Below are 23,151 nucleotides of genomic sequence, written 5' to 3'. Positions count from 1 at the left end.
AACTTGGATTCTTTCTTACAATAATTTTGCATACAAGTTGGTGCATTGTCTTAACAGGTGTTTAAGATATATCTTAAGAGACTACTATAGGATACACTTTTATTTGTTCATACACTTTGTATATGTGAATTATAGCGAGCGCTTTGTTTTATTTTTTATATTTTGATTAAGTGAAGATAGCCAAATGTACTAAAGAGCTGGTTCAAGCTGACCAAACAGGGAAATGTTCCTGGGATAATGTTGTCTCAGTCAGTCTACATTCCATTACACTCCAAGAGTCAGCATCAAAATACATGCACCACACAGAGATTGGATCATCTGTACAGTTTATTAGTATTCTGTTGGGGTTTAAAATAGGACAGCAGAGAGGTCATGCATAAAGGTATTGCACCTGTTAAAAAAAAAATCTACGTAGATGGAATGTGCTCTACATAACTTAATATACAGCAAGTCCGAGCTCGCCAGGTTTAACCCTCTCCTCTCAAGATGCGAGACTACTAGGAGAGTAGCCGATCCTTCTTCCAAAATATCAAGTTATTAGTGAAACCCAGAGTAGATGGCTGGAAAATCTTCACATTCAGTTATGGAGTGTGTAGAAAGCTAGACTGAGGCTTGCCCTATTAGAAAAACAGAACTAAATGACCCTTTTCAGCATATCTGTCCAAACTGCAATTCTTTGCCAACTCTTTACATAACAAAGTGCAGCACTTTCATGTGTGTCTCTTACTGCCAGTTGCTCTATTTAATACTTCACATTCCAGCTAAATGGTGAAGTGGACGTGAACTCTTACACAGAACACGAGGAAAACAGAGAGAAATGCACCTGTGTGTTTTTAGAGAGAAAAGCCTAATCCCTCTCATCTTCAAGTAATCCCAAAGGTAATTTAATCTTTCAGCTGTGCCAGCACAGAAATGTGGCAGTCCTGGGCAGACACAGCTTATATAAACACAGGATGTTAACCCTGTGTCTGCTTCCATGAAGGCAGGAAGTAGACACACTGCACATTTCTTGCACGAGTTCTGTAAGCTGTAATAAAGAAATGTTTTTCTTTAAAGGTTTTTATGCTGTTGCTTATCTTTTAGAGCAGAGAGGAGGTCCTGAGTTCAGGTCCGCTTTAAGCTTGCAGAAATCCATCTAGAGGAAAAGTCCTGATCAAGGCTCGCTACCTACTCTCTATCCAGCTTCTAGGAACCTGCAGCATCTCAGTGGCATGTCTGATCCATATCTTCAGTCATAACCAGTCTGCAGCTTCTATTCTAAATGCAGCATGAGACCGGCCTGTTGGGTTATTTCTCAGCTCAGCACATACTGCCCTCGCTGTAATCATTCAGTGCCTGTGGCTAGAAGCTTCTCTTTTGTAGATAATCCTCAGTGATTACATTAACTGTTGTACACAAGAACAGGAAAAGGTAGCAAACCTTCCTCTGTTTAAAGGAGATAAACTTAACCAGTCCCAACGTAATTAAGGCACAAGTTGGTTTAACAGGAATAGCTTGTTAATGTCATACACATTCTTGTGGCGTGTCACATCCAGGAGCTGCTGAAGGCACATCTGATGGGTGGAGTACCGTTAATATAAGGACCTTTGCAACAGTCAATAAGGGAAGACCTGAGCTAAACTGTTCTCGTACCTTACATGCACTGCTGGCATGCTTTTATGTCTGTGATATAGTTTGCAGCATACTGTTGCTTTTAAACAGCCCTCCTGAATAGCCTAGTCAGGGTCTCTGGCACAAAAAGGTAGTAAGAGGTGATCTTGAAGAAGAAAAGTGCAAAGAAAGTGCACATTTATAGACCTAGCGATAATGACAGTGCAAATACACACAGCTGGCAGCTAGACTTCCATCTTCCTGTCTCTAACAAACACTGCAAGCACAGGCCTCTCTGCACATGCTGGGGATTAATATCAAATAGGTAAATATAAAAATACACAGACAAGTTACATGGTTATCAAAGTAATAAGCAAAGATAGAAAAAAGTGAAGGGAAACGGGTGAAGGGCCGGACCAGCTGCACAGCATTTGGGACCAGCTTTCCATCTGTGGCAGGAGGCTCCTTGCTGCTCCAGGAACCTGTGCAAAGAGAGACATAAAAGCACATGTGAGAGAAGAACAGGTACACAGTGTCTCTGGCTGAGCAGCAGTTACAGAAAATATTACAGGCAATTTGTGCAAACACCAAACCGCAGCAAAAGTTTCCAAAGAGGTACTGGGAATCCTAGGAAAACAACCATTTCCTGCTCACTACCTTTACAGGTCACTCAGGTCTTTCCAACCTGTGAATACCACTCACATGGAAGGGTTTTATAAATATCCCTCATTTAAAGGACAACTGAAGTGAGAAATATATGGAGGCTGCCATATTTATTTCCTTTTATACAATACCAGTTGCCTGGCAGTCCTGCAGGTCTCTTAAGATTCAGTAGTGTCTGAATAATGTCATAAACAAGCATGAAGTTTCAGATCTGACAATGTCAGAAACACCTGATCTACTGCATGCTTGTTCAGGGTTTATGGCTAAAAGTATTAGAGGCAAAGGATTAGCACGATAGCCAGGCAACTGGTATTTCTTATGCTGGGAATACACGGCTCGATTCTGAGCCATTTAGATTGCTCGATAGATAATTTCCGACATGTCTGATCTCCGACCCGATCGTTTTGCTGCTTGATCCCGCATTGAGGTCGATGCAAAAAGATTAAAAAAAAAAACGAGCGGAAGATAATATAATCGGCTGCGGAATTGAGCGGGGAATCGATCGAGCGGGAGAATCGAGCAGCAAAATCGAGCCGTGTATGCCCAGCATTAAGAGGAAATAAATATGGCAGCCTTCATATCTCTCACGCTTCCATTGCCCTTTAAAGGACAACTGAAGCAAAAAGGACAACTGGAATGCATGAAATATGTCTGTGTTACCTGCAGTAACCAAAGTCTTCCACTGATTTTAAAGGACAACTGAAGTGAGAAGAATATGGAGGCTGCCATATTTATTTTCTTTTAAACAATACCAGTTGCCTGGTAGCCCTACTGATCTATTTGGCTGCAGCAGTGTCTTAACCTCCCTGGCGTTTTGATTCCGAGCAGTGCACGGCCACAGGAGTTTTTTTTTTTTTTTACCAGATTTTTTTTTTTCATGTAGCTAGACTATCGCTAGCTACATGATTGCTCCCTCCCTCCCACCCTTCCGATCGCCGCCGGCGTGAATACCTATCAGAAAATCCCGTTCTGAACGGGATTTCCTGCAGGGCTTCCCCTGTCGCCATGGCGATGAACGGAGTGACGTCATCGAGTCCCGATCCACCCCATAGCGCAGCATGGCGGTGATTGGCCAGGCTGCACAAGGGGTCTACGGGGGAGGCCCTCTTTCGCGGTGGATCGGCGGCGATCGGGTAAGACACGCAGCTAGCAAAGTACTATCTGCGTGTATTAAAAAAAAAAATTATGCAAATCAGCCCACCAGGGCCTGAGAAATGCACCGCGGCGTTACTGGATGAGCTGAGCTCTTCCATAACGCCCAGGTGGTTAATTACACCATAAACAAGCATGCAGCTAATCTTGTCAGATCTGACAAAAATGTCAGAAACACCTGATCGGTACTTATCCGTTAGCCGGGCGCATCCAGCAGGTGGCGACAAAACTCCACCAGAGTTACATCTTTCCCTACTATCCATGTCGGCCTGGAGGGGGAATAGTAATTAGCGCCACCTGCCAGATGCGCCAGGCTAACGGATAAGTACCACCTGATCTGCATATGCTTGTTCAGTGTCTAAGGCTAAAAGCATTAGAGGCAGAGAATAAACATGATAGCCAGGCAACTAGTATTGTTTAAAGGGAAATAAATATGGCAGTCTCCATATACCTCTCACTACAGTTGTACTTTGACAATTTAACAGTGCACCCAAGATGTACTATCAACCCCATTTAAAGCCTGCAACTAGGCTCAATCATGTACTACTGCGCATGCGTAGTCCTGTCCATGTGCCTCCCCGGTTGCACTACCATTGGCGGGAGTGCTCTGCGCATGCACAGTGCATAAGACTTGGAACTGCGCTTGCACAGAAGGCTCCTGACCACTGGAGCGCAATGGAGGAGGCACGCAGCCTGGAACAGCACAGAGGCTTGCAACCTAGCTGGATAGCGGACTTGACATCAGCACAGTGGATCGCACCAAAAGGACATCAAAGGAGCTGGCAGGCTACAAAGGGCACAAGCCCCAGGTAAGTAAAAATCCTCTTGTTCCCTTCCTCTCAGGTTTACTTTAGGACATGAAATTGTATTTTAGTTCTTTAGTAGTTTGTATAGGTGCAGTGAATATGGGTCTAAGACAGTACCTCACAAATATAACTGCTGCCTTGAGTAGAGAAGTATGTTCTCAAATCAACCACAGACACCTCCACCTAGGCATCTGGCCTCCCTACCTGCATCCTCCCATCAGACCTCTGATGATGCAGGGAGGTTATCCCTGGAATAATGGAAGATAGGGGTAGTGCTAACTGCCCAGGAGACATCTCTGCATAATTCTGCTTAAAGAGACACTGAAGCGAAAAAAATATTATGATATAATGAATTGGTTGTGTAGTATGCATATTTACTAGAAGATTAGTAGCAAAGAAAAGATCATATTTTTATTTTCAGTTTTATAGTGTTTTTAATTGCATCATTCTCTTATATTTGCAGTTTACACACTACTCAGCATTCCAAATGTTTTTACAGAGCAGGCCAGTGAACTATTTACCGGTCATCTGGATAGAAAAACAAAATACAGTGACTGACAGTTGAAATAAGCTTCAGAAGACAGAGCTCTCTTCGACTTTGAAAGTCGTGGAGCTCATTGCATAGATAACAACTGGAGTTTCTTAACTCCTCCTGTACTAGAAACAATATTAGACTCATATCTGTTGCTAATGTTTTATTTCTTAGCTGTACTACACATACAAATCATTATATCAATTTTTTTTTCACCTCAGTGTCTCTTTAATAAATGGACATGAATTTACTGGTGCCTACCATTTTGTTCCTATTGATTAAACCTCAACCAAGAGGGATGCTATGATATTAATGCCACTCCCCTTTTCAATATCAACAATGGTATTTTGAAGGGGAAGAGGGCACGAAATCCATGCCACCTAGTGGTAGGTACTGACACAAGATGTTGTTTGCTCTCCTTAAGAATCTATTGGTATACTGGCAAGAAGCAACACAGAACATCACTGCTGACACTTTGTGGGGTGGATCTTTAAAGTCTTCAGCTGTGGCGGGGAAGGAAAGAAAGAAAGTTCTTTTGTGGATATTAGAGTTAGGAAAAAGCTGAGCCAACAGCTAAGCACACTAATCAAAACAATTGTTTTGCTCTTCCAAAGAATTTGAAGTGCTGTATAGATGCAGATTACAAATAATGAAAGGCAAACTGTGACTGTCATCTGATCTGCTGTTTTGCGTTGCTGAGGTGTTAGCAAAACAGAACTCGCTAGTCCTTAGACAGGTTAAATAGTTCAAGTGTTACGATTGTGTATTCAGATGTCTGCTCAGCATTAACATGTAGTTGCCTCTGGGCACAAGCATGAAAAGCCATGATACAGTAGCTAAAGTCCAGGAAAACACTACAGCCTGTTTCCAGTGGCCTCCATCCCCTCTGTAAAGCCGTATGTGTATTCTGAAGCGGAATCGCAGCCTAATGCAACCTTTGGATGTGGATTCGCATAATCACAGGTCCCGTGTGGCACTTGGAGAGGGACAATCGGCTCTACTGAAAGCCTACCTAACACTAGATACACACAATGCAATTTTACTATGTGATCGACGGTTTGAACGATAATTTCTGGCATGTCTCACCTGCTCCCGATCTGGAAAGGCATCGATTTTGTGCAGTACTGATTTGAAACCTCTCTCGTTCAGGAGCAGATAGGACATGCCAAAAATGATGACCCGTCGATCTGACCATAAAATTGCAAAAAAGAATGTCCTCTCTTCCTGTCTATACCAGTGTTCAGTAGCTGTGACATCACAAGAGTCTAATCCAATCCACAGCGTGCCAGGGGAAGGACAGTGTGTGCTGTGATGTATGAGGCCTGGACATCTTCCAATAGCTGGTGTGTCCAGAGCCTGGCATTAAAGAGGAACTCCAGTGACAATGTAATAAAAAAAAGTGTTTAATTTTTACAATAATCATGTATAAATGATTTAGTCAGTGTTTGTTCATTGTAAAATCTTTCCTCTCCCTGATTTACAATCAGACATTTATCACATGGTGACAATTGTATTGCTGGCAGGTGATGTCAATGGAAGGAGATGCTGCTTGTTTTTTGGGGGGGAATTTTGGCAGTTGGAAATAGCTGTTATTGCAACAATGCAACAAGGCTCCCACAGTGTGATGTCAGGACCTCAGAGTTGTGAGGCGCTGACATCACACTGTGAGAGGGGTTTCACCACAAAATCAGCCATACAGAGCCCCCTGATGATCCGTTTGAGAAAAGGAATATATTTCTCATGGGAAATGGGGTATCAGCTACTGACTGGGTCACTGGGATTAAGTTCAATCCTCGGTCACAGTTTCTCTTTAAGGTGAACCCGACGTGAGAGTGATAAGGAGTGATTATTTAATTATTTCCTTTTAACCTCCTGGGGGCTACAATTATATCGCCCAGGAGGTGGCTCAGCACTATTTTTTAAATTTTTTTATTTTTTAAATCATGTAGCGAGCCCAGGGCTCGCTACATGATAGCCGCTGTGCAGCGGCATCCCCCCACCCCCTCCGATCGCCTCCGGCAATCAAAGCAAACAGGAAATCCCGTTCAGAACGGGATTTCCTGTTTGGCTTCCCCCGTCGCCACGGCGACGATCGGGATGACGTCATCGACGTCAACGACGTCGTGACGTCAGAGGGAGTCCCGATCCACCCCTCAGCGCTGCCTTGCACTGATTGGCCAGGCTGCGCACGGGGTCTTGGGGGGGGGGGGGGAGCGGCGCGGCACGGCGGGTAGCGGCGAATCAGCGCGGAGCGGCGGCGATCGGTATATACACACAGCTAGCAAAGTGCTAGCTGCGTGCAACAAAAAAAATTATGCAAATCGGCCCACCAGGGCCTGAGAAATCCTCTGTGGCGGCTTACCCCGAGCTCAGCTCGGGATTATCCCCCAGAGGGTTAAGCAATACAAATTGCCTGGCAGTCCTGCTGAACCTCTGCCTCTGATACTTTTAGCCAGTGACCCTGAACAAGCATGCAGCAGATCAGTTGTTTCGGATAATATTGTCAGGTCTCACAAGCTGCATGCTTGTTTCTGGTGTGATTCAAACACTACTAAAACCAAATAGATCCACAGGACTGGCAGGCAACTGGTATTTTTTAAGGGGAAATAAATATGGCAGCCTCCATATCATTCTCACCTTGGGTTCACTTGAAGAGAAGCTAAGCTGCAGGATAAGAAGAGGAAGAGAAGGAATTAGAGGAGTTAGCAGGAACACTTTTCTGCGAATTAGCCAATCCTACAATATACTGGCATCTACATAAGGATGTCTGAAAAACAAAACAGGCAGCACTGCCAAATACAACTCTCTCTTCATTGGTAAGACTGCAGGGGAAAACAACCCACGTGTTACTTGTTATTTGTAGATCTAATGGAAGTTTATAAAGCCAGTAATCTAGCGGAGACACCAGTCATGCTAGTGAGTCACCCAATACAGCTGTGCAGGCTTGCATGATGAATCTACCTTCTGTATCGTGCACAGTAGCCTGCAGGGCACTTCAGGGTTAAACTCCCCAGCTGTGGTGAAAGGGCAGATAAACACACTTGTTGTGTCTATATTGGTCTAATGGGTTTTTCACAAGCCACTTACTATACTTCAAAAACCTGCACAATGTACAGCTGGATAGACTGTCAGCCCTGCAGCCCGAGGTCTGCATACTATTAGTCACTATATGCAGCTCACAGAATGCGCATACCTTTCATGCTCGCCTTAATCCCCATATGGTTTCGGGACCAAATGAGCAGCCGCTGATCCATCATGGTTAAGTCAATATTTGGGTTAAATTTATAACATAAATTAGAGGACATGGAAACAAGGTATACAAACAGCAGCCATACACTCTCTGTGCCTGCCATGAAGTGCAGGAGAGTTTACTAACTTGTCTGAGCAGAACAAAAGAACCATCAGCTGTAGACTGAGCTGGAAAGGAATAATGCTGAGACTATTCTGGGACTTCTCCAATGTACAACGCTCATCACAAGCATAATCATATTTTTATGTCATGAAACCGTTATGCAGACACTTCTCCTATACAGAGGCTTCATGTACACAGTGTATGAAGAATAGTAATCTACTGCCATCCCTTACATCAGTGATGAGGACCAGAAGTCTGCCCCAATTCAGCATTCCTACACTAGACATACTCAATGAGATACTGATCATTTCTAGCTGATGCAGTCTTTATGTTAATTATATGCAAATATATGCAGCTTGAAACTGGACCAATCAACTTCAGTTGCTGATGATTCTGACTGGTCCAATTCCAAGCTGCCTACATTTAAAAAATAAAACAACATCAAATTGGCTTCAACACAGAATGATTTCCTCATTGACCATCTCCATCCAAAACAGAACGTTCTAAGTAGCTATGGGTAGGGAGATGGCTGAATAGAGTACTGGTTAAGGGCACTGCCTTTGGCATGGGAGACCAGGGTTCGAATCCTGGCTAGGGTCAGTACCTATTCAGTAAGGAGTTCAAGGCAAGACTCCCTAACACTGCAGGGTGGCCTCCTGAGCGCGTCCCAGTGGCTGTAGCTCTTGAGCGCTTTGAGTCCGATAGGAGAAAAGCGCTATATAAATGTTCGGATTATTATTATTATTATTATTATAAATTGCAAGCAGCTCTTGTCACTTGTAAGGAATTAACACCAGAGACATATTAATATGAAATGGGTCCCCAGGCAAGGTAGTAGCTTTGGCTCCTCCTTTCGGTTCTTATGGTTCTAAGATGGGAGAAGGGTCAGAGAAAGTGACAGTTGGGCTCCCTGACACTCACTGGGCCCCAGGCACCTGCCTAGGTTGCCTTCTGGATGATCCTGCTCTAGTTAACACCGAGATAACATCACAAAACAAGACAATGTATCGATCTGTGGTAACAAGTATACAAACTGCTCTATTTATTATAAATCCCAGACCTGCAACTGTAAATGGGCGTTCATGACAATGGCCAGAGTGGAATGAGTAAGTTGTTATTTCTTCCTTTCAATGCTAGAGTTCCACATTCAAATGGGCTTCCACCAAGCATGCTATAAACTAATAGCCTAAGGCTAGAAGCACACTGGTATGAATCGCACGTGTTTTGCCACAGTGCGGAAACTGCACGCAAAATCGCATGTAATGAAAATGGACCGTATTGAAAACCTCAACAATCTGCGATTTACTGTTTTTTTGCATTTTTTAGCTTTACTACATTACTCATTACATCTTATCAGGATTGCCAACTATTTCTGCATTTTACACCATCAATTGATCACCAAGCAAAAATTTAGTGCATGGCAGGGTTGCAAAGTGAAAGCCACCAGTATCTCAAAAGGATTCTGCTGCTCATCTATTGTTTGCTAAAAACCATACGGATACACCAAAAGGCTACAGGAAGAATGGTCTGTGGGCAAATGAAACTGAAAAAAAAGGAGATCTCTTTAGCTTGAATTACATTTGTTGTTTGACGAAACGCAAATTTGCATTACAGGTCCTCTTTTATACCTACTGTGAAACGTGGCGTCACTAGCATCATGATTTGGATTTGTTTTGCTGCCTCTGGAACAGGAAGGCTGCATTTTACAGGAAGATGATAGGGTATTTGTAAACTGAAGCTCAAACTAAATGGATTTCCATGAGTACCGTGAATAACAGATCCACATTTTGTCATATTTATGTAAAAATACTGAAAACTCAAAACGCTGACAAACTTTAAAGCACCTTTGTATTTGTGATAGAGGTTTGTAACCAATGCATCAAAAACTCAGTATGATAATCTGTAGTGTAGAGCGCTTCCAACATGCCAGGAATTCACTATTGTCACTTGATCCTTCCCCTTTACTCATAGAAATGAATGGCATGTTCATTGCCTCTGTAGGTCAGCTATGAAGAGCACAAGTGTACAGATGATCTAGTTTGCTCTCTAGGTACTTAGATGATGTTTTATTTTCTAGGCACATGAGAACAGCTCTATAGATCAAGGCGTTTTCACTTCCCCAGTGTTCCCTGTGTGATAAGCTAAATGAGCACACAAGTGCCTGTTACTGTACTTCAGTATAAAAGACAGGAGAACAAAGCAACGCTTGTCTGGCACATGGTGCCTCATGTTAAGCAATATGTAGAGAACCTAGCCCTGCCAAGTGACTCTACTTCTTACCATGTAATGAAGAATGACTTGTTGTGCTCTTGCCAGGTAAGACCTCTGTGGCTGGGTACTCAAGAGCCTGCACAACCTGACTAGGAAGATAGCAGCCCTGTCAGAGTCCACTAAAAATGGAGTAATACATTGACCCTTTGTGTTTCCTAAAGACTGGACTAATGTTGGGTCACATGCAAGATGTAACACGTTCTATGGGAGGAAGATGTTTAGCTCCTCACTATTCTCAAAATGACACAAAACAATTATAAATAAAGAAAATATCATCAGGATTGCTTGACAAGAACTTGTTACACATAATACTCCTACGATCCTACTTGTAACAATGCTTTATAAGCAGTAAATTGCATCTTTAACATACTAATTATAAAGCCAAAATGATCTTACTTCTAATCTCTGCTCGAGATCCTATAAACGTATGTGGTGCATTTTTAACTATGACAACTCCAGAATATTATTTTAGGCAGTGACTACTACTCTACATCCAATAAAACAAGGGCTGTATTTATGTATCACTTCCCTTCCCCAAAGCACATGTGAACTGTAAAAGCCAACATTTCTCATTATGCATAACTTGACTGTCATTACTTAGCTTTCATTTGGGCTGCCATTGCGCCCTGAAATGCTTGAAATGTGACCAAAGTTTTCCTGCAGAGCACAAGTAGCTCAGAATAGGGATGATCAATGAGATGCAAATATTTCCAAGTTCATGCAGGATTATGTAAATGTGTATGCAAAAGTATGCAGCTTGAAAATGGACAAATCAAATCCCACCCAGGTTTAAATGGATTGGTCCATTTCCAAACTGCATATATTTGCATATAAATGTACATAAATCTGCATAAACTCGGAAATATTTGCAACTCATTGATCCTCCCTGCTCAGGAAGTTATTGGAAATACAAAAGGCTGACACTTCTATATCCACTCATGGGATTTTACAGCAGAACTTTTGGTATTTTAACTCTATGATTAAAGTGAATGGGTACTGTTTTAAAAACAAAAAAGTCAGATACTCACCCAAGGAGAGGGAAGGCTCGGTCCTAATGAGCCTCCCCTCTGCCGATGCCCGATTCCGCGTAGGATCCCCCGTAGCAGTATTCGACCAGCTGGCCGCTCTACATATGGATTCGACAGACATTTTTGAAAAACACGCCCAGGAGGCTGACATGCCCCTGGTAGAATGCGCATGCACTTCACTTGGAACAGGCAAACCTCTCAAAATATAACTTTTTTTTAATGATCTTAACCAACCAGGCAGAAATCGTTCTAGCAGATACATTTTGACCTTTTCTAGGACCTTGATAGTTAACAAAAAAAAATGGTCTGAATTTCTGAAAGTTGCTGAGACATCTAGGTAAGCTCTGATAGATTGCCCCACGTCCAAGGGATGGCATATCCCTTCAGAAAGAAGATTAGGCAAGACTAATTCCTGATTAACATGAAATGATGAAGCCACCTTTGGTATAAATTGTAATACTGGTCTGATGACCACTCTATCTGGGAAGAACTCTAACAAATTGACTGAACAACCCAGAGCTTGAAGATCTGAGACCCTTTTTCCTGAAGCGATAGCTGTTAGAAAGACTGTTTTTAATGACAGATTTTCCAGAGAGATATCTTCAAATGGATAGAACGGAGGGGATGATGGAACTTCCAGGATTATAGAAAGATCCCATTTCGGGAAAAAAACGGTTTTCTCAGAGGCCGCATCTTGAACACTGCTTGAACGAATTGCACCACCAGAGGGTGTGTTGTCCATCGATCTCCTGTCAAAGCAGATAATGCTAAAATCTGAACCTTTACTGCAGCCACACTTAGTCCTTTTTCTACTCCTGACTGTAGGAAGCCTAAAATGTACTGCTGGTGATGAGACATTAATTCCTTTTTCTGAAACAAAAGCTGCAAACCTCTCCCAGATTCTATAGTAGGCAGAGTTAGTAGAAGCCTTCCTTGCCTTCAGGAGTGTATCCACAACTCCGCTTGAATATCCTAAGTCTATATACCTTTTCCTTTCTTTTTTCAAGCAGCTAAACTCAGCTTGTCTACTCCTGGATGAAGTCGATTCCCTTGCGACAGAAGGCTGTGAGATACCGGTAGTCTCATCGGCTCTTCCCCACTCATTAACACTGCTAGTGTGAACCAAGGCCTCCCCAGTACGGTAGAATAGCAATGATCATGCAAGATTCTCTGTAAAGTCTTTGGAGGAACCTGGGAATCAGAGGAAAGGGACGGAACACGTAACCCAGGGAGAAGTTCCACCTCTGCACCAGTCTACACCCTCTGCAGCTGGATGATGATGGCGTGAAAAGAATCTCTTCACTTTCCTGTTCTGAGATGAAGCCCACAGGTCCACTTGGGATTTGCCCCATTTCCTGGTGAGTTCTAGGAATACCTTCTTGTCTACAGACCATTCGTGGGGATCCGCAAAACGCCTCCTTAGGCGATCTGCTAGGACATTCTTCTCCCCTGGAAGGTAAGAGGCTGACAAATTGGTTAGATTCTTCTGTGCCCACAACATTAGACGACCTGTTTCCAGAAGTAGGGAGTAGCTTCTCGTTCCCCCCTGCCTCCTGATGTGAGCTACTGCCGTCACATTGTCTATTCGTAATAACATTGACTTGTCGTAAATCAGGTGCCGAAAGGTTTTTACAGCTAAGAAGGCTGCCCTGAGCTCTAACAGATTTGTTATGGCACCAGATGTTCCCGCGATGGCGCCCCCAACCTGTTACACTCGCATCTGTAGTAATTACTATTGGAATATCTGGCTGTATCTGAAGGCAGTTTCTTAAATTCTCCTCCTTTGCCCACCAATGGAGAGATCTCCTTACTTCGAAAGGTAACCACAGCCTCTGAACCAGAGACACTTTGTTCCAACAGTTTAGAAAGAAGAACTGGAACTCTCTCAAATGCCAATGGGCCCACTTTACCATTGAGATCGAGGAGGATAGTGTTCCCAACAGGCTCAGGCATTCCTTGGCCCACAGATGAGTAACTGATAGTGCATTGCACACCTTTTGCTGAATCAACACAATCTTCTGATCCAGCAGACAGACTCGGTTCTTGAGAGTTAAGAATCTTGCCCCCAGAAAAATCATGTCTTGAGAGGGGAGAAGCTGACTCTTTTTGAAGTTGATCACCCATCCAAGACTCTGTAGAAATTTTAGCAAAAGACTGTGATGTTGACTTAACACACCCTGGCTCTGGTGTAATAACAGGATGTTGTCCAGAAAGTGGTATATCTTTAAGCCTTGCATCCTCAGGAATGCTATTGCAGGCAGAAGAACCTTTGTGAAAGTCCTTGGAGCTGTCGATAGTCCGAAGGGGAGACATCTGAATTGATAATGGTTCCCGTCTATGCAAAACCTGAGGAATTTCTGATAAAAACGTTTTGTATAGGAATATGCAGGTAGGCATCTGAAAGGTCTACGGTGGACATTCAGTTGCCCACAGCCACCATCGGACTGAAGGGATTCCATCTTGAAGTGCTTTACCTTTATAAAGTTGTTCAGGAACTTTAAATCCAGTACCGGCCTCCAACCTCCCGATGTCTTTGGTATTAAGAAAAGAGGAGAACAGATTCTGGAAAAGCACTCCCTGCTTGGAACTGGAATGATTACATCTTCCCCTATCAGATATTGAACATACTGTCTTAGAGAATATGACTTGCTTCTGCCCAGAGGAATCTTTGTTGTGACAAACCTGCTTTGTGCAGGCTTTTTGCTGAACCTCTAGTAATGACCCTGTCTTAGGGTGTTTATCATCCAGGGATCTTCGATTCTTCCCATCCAAGACCTCCAGAAAAGCTGTAGTCTGGCCCCCACTGGTTGATCTTGAGTAGACGTCCAATCAAAAACGCTTCTGGCCTTGCTGAGAATCAGAAGAGACCTTTGTCTCGTTACCCTTCAAAAAAGATGACCGAGTACCACTTAAAATATCCGCTTCAGTAAGAAGGGGAAGATAGCATTCTTTTAAGCACCAACAAAAAGGGAACCCTGTGCAGGGGAGGTGTAAATGAAAGCCGACTACATCCTAGGTGCAAGGAATCAGAAAAAGGTTGCATTTAGCAACCTGTTACCTGCATTCAACCACCTCCTCAATCTTCACCACTTGCCCACAGGCTTCCATCTCTGTTTAAGAGAATAAACCATAGAGCTGCATTAAAAAACATATTCAGAAGGCACAATTTGGAAGTTGTCTGCTGTTCCCGAAGATCTCATACCTGGTCCAGAAGAAACCTTCTCAAACAGAACTCCAGGACCCACTCAGACTCCACCGCACGGCTGGCAAAGCGAATGTAGTACCAACGCTAAGAACGCTCCACACGCCGGCAAACAGCGTCCTCAGCCGTAATTCTTACTTCCTGGATGACGTATATCCGCCTGCCGAGGCCCTCTCCACCCATCAGTGCTCCTGCGCCAAATCTCGCAATGTGCGAGACTTCCTCCGGTCTGCTGCGCCCTAGACAGCGGAAGCCATCGGCGCCATGTCAATTGAGGGAAGCACTTCCCAACTTGCACGTGGGGAGAGAGGACGCCTCTATGTCCTATTTAAGGACCCTGGGCGCTGATAGCATGCGGGAGAGGCTGAACCCGCAATCCCCCTGCACAGGTAACCACATAAAAAGAAAAAAAACAGAGAAACAAAAACTAAAAAGAGGAAAAATTTCAGTCAACTTGTCCCTTCGAGGACAGAAAAAAAAAAGAATGGCTGGAGGGGGCGTGTTCAAAAGATTTATTAGTGAACTGTCCTATCAGGGTTCGGGGGCGGAGCCAATACCCATAGGTTTGCCGCCATGTTTGGTCCAGGAAAAGGAATTTCCACCCTAGCAGTGAACACAGTCCAGCCCTGACTCAGGTCTGAGAACTTTATCAGGAACTATGCCTCACTGTAAACTAGACTTCTATAGGCCAGGTCTAATAAAAATGGACCAAAGCACAAAGGTAGTACTCTATGCTTAGATATGTTTAACAGCTTTCAAATACTCCAAGCTAGGAACAAGAGCACTTGACATTTAAAGTAAACATGTATTTAACACACACACAAATATACGTGACACTGCCTGCAGCTTGGCACAACAGACATGATTCCTACTACCTGTTTGTTACCTGCCTAAGGGAGCTGACATCTTGCTTCTTTTGCAAAGAACAATAGAATATAAACTCTGAATTTGTATCTGGAGTACGCCTTATTTGAAAAGTTTGCTTTCTAAAAGAAGGTGTATTACAAACTCATAATAATGTTTAGAGTCGCAAGGTGTGCTAGTGGATAGCTCCTTGCAAAGCTCGGTCCCAGACAGGTTTAAAATGTAGGCCAGGACAGCATCTGCATGGAGTTTGTATGTTATCCCCTTGTTTGCATGCATTTCCTCCAGGTAACGGTTTTCCTTCCTCACCCCACAGCCATATAGACAAGCTGAAGTGTACCCAATGCAAAATAAAATAAAAACCTACATAACTGTACTTCCCTGAGAAAACAGAAGCCTCAGAATCCTACAGAGGCTTTACATGTCCTCCTAGTCCCAACCATTGCCACGAGAGGGCCATCCGGAAAATTTGTAAAAATTGCTTGTCCGAAATGTGACCGCGACCATGCTCCTCTTCATGTGTGCGTGGGAGCACTGTGCCTGCGCGGTCATGAATGCAGAGGAGCGTGGCTGCAAACTTCCATAGGGTCACGGTCTGCGGCAGTAGGGGCGAGGAGACCAGGGAAAGACTCTGGAGGATCCAGTGGCTTTCTCTACGTAAGTAAGCATTCGTTTTTCTGGTTTAGGTTTGTCTCAGGTTTATTTTAACTGGTTGCCCCAAAATTGGCCTCGACAGGGACATATGACTACAGTATGGATTAGATTGAGAGCTCCTACAGGGCACTGCAGAAGAGGTCAACACTATATAAAATAAGTACATTCATTCAACAAACATAAAAATGCTTTAAAAAAAAAATCACATGGACAAGACTTTCATGTGAGGAGGAGTTTGTGCCAACATGCACTTGTACCTGAAGTGCCTAAAAATAAGTGTTTAATCTTAGGTAATTTTTTCCCTAGGTAAAAGTTATTTTTGTGCTTTATTGACAGAAGACATCAAAGGTTGTAGAATTTATACACAGAGAGGCCTCTCAGTTGCTATTAAAGTCATTTGCATGAGCAGGTGTCTGCCATATGTTCTTCTGCCAGATGATATGAGCCTCGTGTGACCTTAGGTCAGAAGCCTGGAGACAGAAGCTTGCCTATCTATCGACAGGGGCTCATCTAGCATTGGTAGCTTCAGTATGTGCTGGAGTCCCAGGATAATACACTGAACAGTAAGAAGCTACTACTAGCAGAAGGGATCCGATTTCATTTTTTTTTTAACATGAATTACAGAAACATTCAATGACAGGATATAAAAAAAAAAACAAGAATCCTGGACCTCGACGAGGCATCTGCAGCCAAGCTGAATATGCTGGCATGCCTTGCCGCTTGCTATTTCTCTCTACAAGAGGGGTCCAGATGTTACAAACATGCAATAACAAAAGACATCTGCATTGATGCATGGAAAGAAAGGCCAAGCTCTGTAAATATAATAGACAGCCTTACAGGTGTGGTTGTTATTTTGAAAAAAAAAAAAAAAAAGAAAGAAACTAATTATAGTTTTACCTCCTCAAACCCGTTTGACTGTGTCAGAATCACAGATCTGTCAAATTGCGCATATTTATATGCATCCTACTGTGTGATTGAGAAGTGTGTGTGTGTGTGGGTGGCTGAAGGGAGTAACACAGATGCTCCTCCTGCTAACCTTACCACAGACTGCCTATTATTCTCACACTGTCAAAGGTCAGCCACACAAGTGTACAGCTGACTGCTAGATTCAAATGTAATATTTATATACCAGTTTTTATTGTTAATTTCAATACTCAATACAATGTTCAATATTTATACAGCAACACCATTTTAAGAAGCACTGAAAAGATGCTACATATTCCATCACTTACTGTCCCTCAGACTCACAATTTGATGTCAGTAAAAGTTTCTAGGTCCAATATGAAGGGAAGCCAATACCTTTGCCAGCATATTTTTGCAATGTGGGAGGAAACGGAAACACCCAGAAAAAGCTCAAGCAGAGTGCATAAATACCATATACAGTGTACGTGATGGGCATCTGCATGTACTGGGCACGAGGTGTTTAGCCACTTGTTTATTTAATGCAGGGTATCAGCAGTAGATATGAGAAAATAAATCTGCACAGTTTCTACTTCCTGATTCATGGAAGCAGACATACTGTTTACAGCCTGTGCTTTCAAATGTGCTTACCTGCTTATTTGCCATATGCAGTCACGGGAGGGAGATCAAATTACAACTAGTAATTAGATATAAATGAGGGGGGATTACAAAGGCTAAACGTACACAAAGGGTGCATTTCTGTAATGCTTTCCTTTAAAAAAAAAGGCTAAAAACTCACCTCTTTTCCCAAGCCTTTGAGACTGCATAATGCACAGCGCTTTGAGTCCCCAGGGAGAAAAGCGCTATAAAAATATTTTTATTGTTGTGTCCTGTGCAAGAGATCAGGTCTACTTTAACTTGATCCCCAGCCTTACCATGTCTAAACCTATGCAACCCTGAATCGAACCAGGAAAAAAGGGCACAGGAGCCCTTATGAAAAAAATGGCCACCGCCAAAAGGCACCTATTAGAAAATCTGGCAAAGAAGAGAAATTTGGGCAATTACATTTACCTTCTTGCTGCAAATCATGGCTTTTACAATGGCAAAGGTGGTGAATTTTGGCACCCGGAAGGACCCGATAGAATCGCACGTGCATAGGCATGCATATATGCAAATTGGGGCATTGCATAGTGGGCACTGAAATTAACCATCTTTCCTGCAAAGCCGCTGGTTACCCAATTTTACTTTTTTTTTGCCGCAAATCGTAGCTCTGTGGCGGGGAGGGGGGTTAGGCGACAACCAGGGAAAAGGAGGGGGTTAGAGTTAGGCATTGGTAGTGGAGGGTTCTGGGTGAGAGTAGGCTTTGGTTTATTTATTTATTGTATTTATAAAGCGCCAACATATTACGCAGCGCTGGACAATAAATAGGGATACATACAATATTTAGGGTTGACATACAGCAAAATGACAATACCTGAATACAAGAAAGACCAGATCACCCAGCACAGTATGAGTACCAGGTAATGCTTAGTCAGTCACTGGAGGGGAGCATGGAGATTAGGCAAGTAAGATTCACTCAGATGCCTAGCATGGGTTCACAGTAATGGAGGTGCATGATCAGGTTGGACACAAAAGGAGGAGGACCCTGCCCAAAGGCTTACAATCTAAAGGGAGAGGTAGGGACACGAGAGTTAGGAGACCAGAGTTCAGCTGTGGGTTTAGAGCACTTGTGAGGGGTAGTAGGCCAGAGTGAAAAGGCGAGTTTTGAGGGCTTTCTTGAAGATGTTGAAGGAGGGGGCTGCCCTAATGGGTGGAGGTAGGGAGTTCCATAGTGTTAGAGCAGCTCTTGATAAGTCCTGGAGGCGTGCATGGGACTGGGTGATGCGGGGGGCGGTTAGGCGAAGTTCATTGGAAGAGCGGAGTGAGTGGATAGGTGTGTACCTCAGAGTAAGATCGGAAATGTAGGTTGGACAGGTTTTGTGGACAGATTTCTAGGTCAGACACAGTATCTTGAATCTGATTCTGGACTGGATAGGAAGCCAGTGGAGGGATTCAAGGAGGGGATCCGCCATGGTGGAGCGATGGGAGCAGTGGATAATTCTGGCTGCTGCATTCATGATGGACTGCAGTGGGGCTGTTCGGGTCATAGGGAGACCCGAACATAGAGTTAGGCATTGGTAGTGGAGGGTTCTGGGTGAGAGTAGGCTTTGGTTTAGTATCGGAATCCTGTAGTAGTATATTTTAGCAATATTCTACTAGCAAAAAACCCCTGCAACCTTTTTTCCATGTATTCTGCATACCCATTCGTTGCTTGGCACCTAATCAAGACGTCTCCCTCCTATGCCCAACACAAACCTTCACACCCTTTAATGATATCTTAATCTCTCATTAAGGGATTTCTCACCCATGCTTCCCCCCCTACATACCTTAACTTATGAAGCTAGCTTACATCTATCCTACCCCTAGGGTAGCCAAACACCAAGCTCCAATAAACCTAATCTCACCTGACTAATATAACCTTGTGATACTTGTGAATCGGAATACAGCCACTTTTCTGTCACATGCAGTACACAGAAAAGTGCTGCAGGATGGGAATTCTGGGTAAAATTAAGTTATGAACTAAAATAGGAGAAATTAGCATGTGGGTGCTCCTAGAAAACGGAGGCATCCTGTAACCACTGGAACGTGTAGCATATACAAAGATAATAGCACCCGCTGTAATGTCTGTTAGTGTATTTTTCGAAGTGAGACTCAAAGAAGCAACAGTTTGGAGGTCTAACTACTAATATTTATACTGGCTCTTTGGTTGCTGCTCTCTTTATGCACACTCCAATGAGTTCTGGGTCACCATGAGCTTGCTGGTTAGTCTGTACCTCTCGTATGTATAACAATGATGAACTAAGTGCAGAACAATTATAATGAAAGAAAAGGAAGAGAACAAGAATTGTTTTGGGTGAAAGTTAAGATACCACTAATAAGTGATATATGCAGCAGTTAATCAGGCAGTAATCACAGGGGCTGCTGAGAGACAGATGTTCTGCAGAGTTCCACATCAGAAAAGGAGGGGGAGGAAGTAGACAGCTATTTCTGTCTTGGAATGTGAGCGTCAGAGACAAGGTCGCAGAGTAGAATGTGACTTAAACAATGATAGGAGGTCCAACCACAACAGCACCATTACAATGTCACTACCAGGCAGGTGAATGGACATGAATGCCCAGATCTAACCAGAAATCAAACACCATTTGGCTCACAGTTTTTCAGAAATTCCCAATTCAGTATATCAAAAGCAGTCCTTATATCACAAGATATCTACAGTAAAAACTGTCAAATGAGCACAGCATGAACTGGTCCAGAAAGAACGCCACTAGAATAATATTGCCCGATTGTCTTCAAAGAAAAACAGGGTAGTGTAAACAAGACACCACACCTTATTTTAGTAGACATTCTGTCACTAATGCAGTCAGATACTTAGGTACTTGCAGGTACAGAGAGTAGGTAAGTTGCTTGCCTGAAGGTGTGTATCGTTATTTATCAAACATTTTTTAAAAGAAGATAAGCAGCAATGTATAGGGATGGTTATTCCAACATGACAAAGGGGTGGTTCATGCCAAGGGCACTTCTGAGCGCTTTCAAAAACGCTCGTTTCTAAACGCGCTTGGCTAATGTGTGTTTGTATGGGCTAGTTCCCACCAGAACAATGTGATTTTTTTTTTCCCCAAACGTAAAAGTGGAGGTGATTAATCCTTAACCTCCCTGGCGGTAAGCCCGAGCTAAGCTCGGGCTAGCCGCCGCAGAGGATCACATGGCCCCAGGAGGATTTTTTAAATAAAATTTACTTTATATGCTCAAGCAAGCACTTGCCTAGTTAACTATGACCCCCAAGTTTTGCTGCTCCCCACCAATCACTGCCGTAATACGTACCCCCAGGGATCCCGCGATGGCGCAGCCTCCCAATCAGCTCCAGGCTTCGCTATGGGGAGGATCGGGAGTGCACATGACGTCAGACGTCATGTCCGATCGTCGCCATAGCGACGAGTGAAGCTGAATGGTGAAGCTGCGGCTCTCGCGGGATCGAGGAGGGGTAAATATTGCCGGCGGCGATCGGGGGGTTTAGTTAGGTGCGGCCGGGCTTGGGGGACATAGTTAGCTAGCGAACTGCTAGCAAAAACTTAAAAAAGCGCATTTTAATTTTAAAAAATCCTCCTGTGGATGCAGCCTTTGAAACTGAGTACCGCCAGGGAGGTTAATGTAAAGTATAGAAAAACTGATAAATTGCTTAAAAATTGCTGAATAGAGCTATTTTTAAAGCGTTTTTTAGCCAAAAGTTGTTTACTTCCATGACCTTCCTGTTTTGCCACAATATCTACAAACTCACTAAACACAAACGCTCCAAAATCGCTAGACATAAATAAAAAATCGCTAGGTACATGCTGGGAATTGCTACTGCAAATCACTACAAAAAGCACTAAGCATTTGCGATTAAGCTCATCGATTTTCAGTGTGAACTAGGCAAACCTGGTTTCTTTCACCCATCCCAGCCAGAGCACTACCTCACAGAGTTTCCTCCCACATCCCCAAAACATACAGATAAGTTAATTAGCTTCCCCCCAAAATTGGCCTTATAGTGCCCATACATGGTACATTTTTTTCTTTTTTCCAATTAGACAATTTCATTTGATTATTCCATTGGATCGAATATAAAGATTTTTCAAAACATGTCTGATTTTTATAGGAAAAAACAGGATAAAAAATGTTTTTATTCTTGACTTTCATTCGATTCGATCATTTTGGTTGAATAAACAGGAAAATTGAATGTTTTTATTGTACCATGTATTGGCACCATTAGACTATGATGGACATATGGCTATGGCTATTTCGTTTCTGTGCACCTCGCCATCTTTAAAGGGAACCTCAAAAAAAAAAAAAAAAAAAAAAGTTTTACTTACCCGGGGCATCTACCAGCCCCCTGCAGCCATCCTGTGCCCTCGCAGTCACTCATGGCTCCTCTGGTCCCCCGCTGCCAGCAAGTTTCGTTTTTGCCGACTGGGAGTCGGCCGGCCGCCATGCGTACGTTTTTACGCATCCCTGCTGGTGCAGGAAGCTATTGCAGACATTAAAGAGAAACTCCAACCTAGAATTGAACTTTATCCCAATCAAGAGCTGATACCCCCTTTTACATGAGAAATATAATGATTTTCACAAACAGACCATCAGGGGGCGCTGTATGACTGATTTTGTGCTGCAACTCCTCCCACAAGAAGCTCTGAGTACCGCGGTACTCTGGGCAAACTGCCACAATGTAACAATGTTCACAGACAGGAATTAGCTGTTTACAGCTGTCTCTAACAGCCAAAACAGCTAGGAGAAGCTACACAACCTGCCCACAGTAAAAATGTCACCATGTAATACATGTCAGAATGTGAATCTGGTAGAGGAAAGATTTTACAATGAGCAAACACTGACTAAATCATTTATACATAATTATGGTTAAAAAAATGAAGCACTTTTTTACTACATTATTTTCACTGGCGTTCCTCTTTAACAAGTACATTTTTACGCGTTACGGGTGTAATGCGTAACATTTTACGCATTACAACAGTAATGCGTAAAAATGTACTTTATGTCTGCAATAGCTTCCTGCACCAGCAGGGATGCGTAAAAACGTATGCATGGCGGCCGTCCGACTCCCAGTCGGCAAAAACGAAACTAGCTGGCAGTGGGGAACCAAAGGAGCCATGAGTGACTGCGAGGGCACAGGATGGCTGCAGGGGGCTGGTAGATGCCCCAGGTAAGTAAAACACTTTTTTTTTTTTTTTTTAGAGTTAAGGTTCTCTTTAAGACAATGCTCCTTCCAGAAATGTAGCTCTATGCTGAGCCATGGACTTTGACATCCTTTTATTATCAACAGAGAATACTACGGTACATTATCATCTTTACTCAGTTCTTTTAAAAGACGGTCTTAAAATAACTGGGCATTTCCTTCACCTCATCTGAACTGAAATAGTTGATTGTAAGGGTAATGAAATACCTCATACAGCATAAAAGGCGTGAACGCACCTTTACAAGAACTTTAGCTTTGTTTCAAGTAAATCTTATACAGTATAATCTTGTTATAGTAAACTCCAAGGGACCAAATG

At 43.1% G+C, this 23,151-nt stretch overlaps 1 protein-coding gene across 2 annotated transcripts in view; it reads right to left on the bottom strand.

Annotated features, from left to right (window-relative positions):
* Positions 1–309: 309 nt before the first annotated feature.
* The window catches only part of LOC137522986 (septin-2A), a 186,784-nt gene continuing 163,942 nt past the window's right edge, over positions 310–23,151 (bottom strand). For both annotated transcript variants that reach the window (XM_068243170.1, XM_068243163.1), the window contains one exon: positions 310–2,072. The gene's annotated coding sequence lies outside the window, so the exon portion shown is untranslated. The remainder of the gene's footprint in view (positions 2,073–23,151) is intronic.

The sequence above is a fragment of the Hyperolius riggenbachi genome, chromosome 1, assembly GCF_040937935.1.
Source record: "Hyperolius riggenbachi isolate aHypRig1 chromosome 1, aHypRig1.pri, whole genome shotgun sequence".
Classification (NCBI taxonomy): Eukaryota; Metazoa; Chordata; class Amphibia; order Anura; family Hyperoliidae; genus Hyperolius; species Hyperolius riggenbachi.
This window is presented reverse-complemented; position numbering and strand designations above follow the sequence as displayed.